This window comes from Anabrus simplex, chromosome 1 (genome assembly GCF_040414725.1).
Source record: "Anabrus simplex isolate iqAnaSimp1 chromosome 1, ASM4041472v1, whole genome shotgun sequence".
NCBI classification, from domain to species: domain Eukaryota; kingdom Metazoa; phylum Arthropoda; class Insecta; order Orthoptera; family Tettigoniidae; genus Anabrus; species Anabrus simplex.
In genome coordinates, this window is record NC_090265.1 from 288,529,591 (window position 1) to 288,531,915 (window position 2,325).

Sequence of the window (2,325 nt, forward strand, 5' to 3'; positions counted from 1 at the left end):
TTGATGATCTGCCTGGAGGATGACGACGACAACAACAACAACAACAACAACAACGAAGGCGACGGTAGTGATGGCAGTGATCTGGAGGGTATAGAGCCTCTACCAATGTCAACAAGGTAAGAAGAATAACGTTTCTGAATTGTAGTGTACTATCAATATATAGGAGATCGATGTGTGTGTTGCTTTGGATGTAATGGCGACTGTCAATAAAGAGGTTGTTTATTTCTTATAAATCGCTAATTACTCAGTACATTGGCGCAGTCGGTAAAATCCATTGGTTAAATCCGTAAACTAAACATTCAGAAGATATTAAAATGGAAAGAAACAGCACTAGCCCTATACCAATTTTCGATGTAAATGGAGATGTCACCAGCCTTGCTTCTAGATGGAAAAAATGGAAACCTATATTGCCGCAAAAGGAATAACAGATTCTGCTATAAAACAGGCAATTTACCTACATTCGGGTGGAGAAGGCTTGCAAGACATATTTTATTCCATCCCTGAACACAACACTATTCCTAAGGTAAAGCTGTGCATGAATATACTTTAGAATTGTTAGATAATTTTTTTTACCGAAAAGCAATCCGCTATTTGAGCGGCATATTATGAAGTCTATGAAACAGGATGTTAGTGAAACATCTGACGCCTTTATATCTAGGTTGCGTCAACAAGTCAAGTGTGATTTTAAAGATACCACAACAAAAAAAAAGAATTAGAGGACATGTTTATATGTGACCAATTCGTAGAGGGTTGTAAATCAGCTGAAGTCAGAAAGAGAATATTGGAAAAACCCTCTGTCACAGTAGACGATTTGGTTGACATTGGACGGGCTCACGAAATGATAAACATACATCACATTTTAGTAAGGACGACGGTTCTGAGCAAGAGGTGTATAGTATGTCGAATAGGAAGAAATATGGGATTTCACAAAGAACTATTTCCAATAGTGGCAAAAACACTGGTGCTCCGCCGAAAACTAGTTATAATAGTGAGCCGAACTAGGGAAAAATTTTCTTGCCATGAGTGGGCGACTACCTTTTTCCTGAATCGAACGCTTAGTCCCGCGGCGTCTTTCTCCTTTCGAGCTCTACGAGTGGGTAACAATTTTTTTCTTGCACCGTTCTTATGGGTGACTTTATCTAGAGCCGTGCTACAGTGCCTATCTCACCTTTCGGTCCTCCTCAGCAATCAAGAAAATTCATTGATCGAACAATATCTCAGGGAATAAGTTACATCAGCATTTTTTTACCGTGAATCCGACTGGGATAACCCTCTCTACCTTTCATTATATGCGAACATCGATTGGAATATTTGGTCATGAAGACTCGGTTTCAAACTCAATTAATTACCATCATCAGGTAAGATTTTACCTTAAATTAATCTTATAATCTATTAATAATATAAAATCACTTAAATTCTAAATTATTAATATTTATTCAAAATTATATCATATTTTCAGATAAGGTAAATGTTTTCTAAATATTTTGTATGTACATTGGTATTTCATCCAAACAAAAAAGTCTTGAAATCGTCCTTGAAATCCATGATCATTAATCAAAAACTACCTCATTATTGCCTATTGTCTCATCCTACCAAATAAATCTTCTCCTAAAATTTTTCATGGATTAAGATTGTTCGATGAATTCATCCTGACTTATTATGAATTACAATCTATCTTCATATTCTCATTCTCTTATTAAAAAATTATAATTGTATAGTTCTTTATATTAACATTTAGAAATTAATTAGATTAATGAATTAGCTTGAAATTGTGTAAATGACACAACAAGAGTAAAATAAAAGTGAAACTCTTTTATGAATAAAGTCAAATTCTCGTGAAATATAAGATTCTATGTTAAGCTCCAGCAGAATGTCGAGTTCTGACATACATCCAGTTTCGGTTATTGATATTTTACAAAGTTTCAAACTTAAGAATCCCAGAATATTTTTTTCTGTTTTTTTTTAACTTTTGGTAAGTAAGCTTAATTATCTGTCTGGGCTCTTCAACTAACTTTATCTTTCAGAAAACACACGCAGAATAAGAAATGTTTCATGATTGTAGCTCGTAATAGCTACCTACGTTAATATATATATAAACACACACACACACATATATATATATCATTATTCATGACTAGATGTGATCGAAATATTCCTATGAAACCTGTAAAATCTTCAAGATAGACTCTACACCTTTGCATTCAGGTTATAATATGTCACACCGCTTAATAAATTCAATTATATGTTTGCAATAAGTCAAGGAATACCTTAGATGACAGTTCCTAAGCCATTAATAGTGATTAGCTAACATTACGATGACACTAA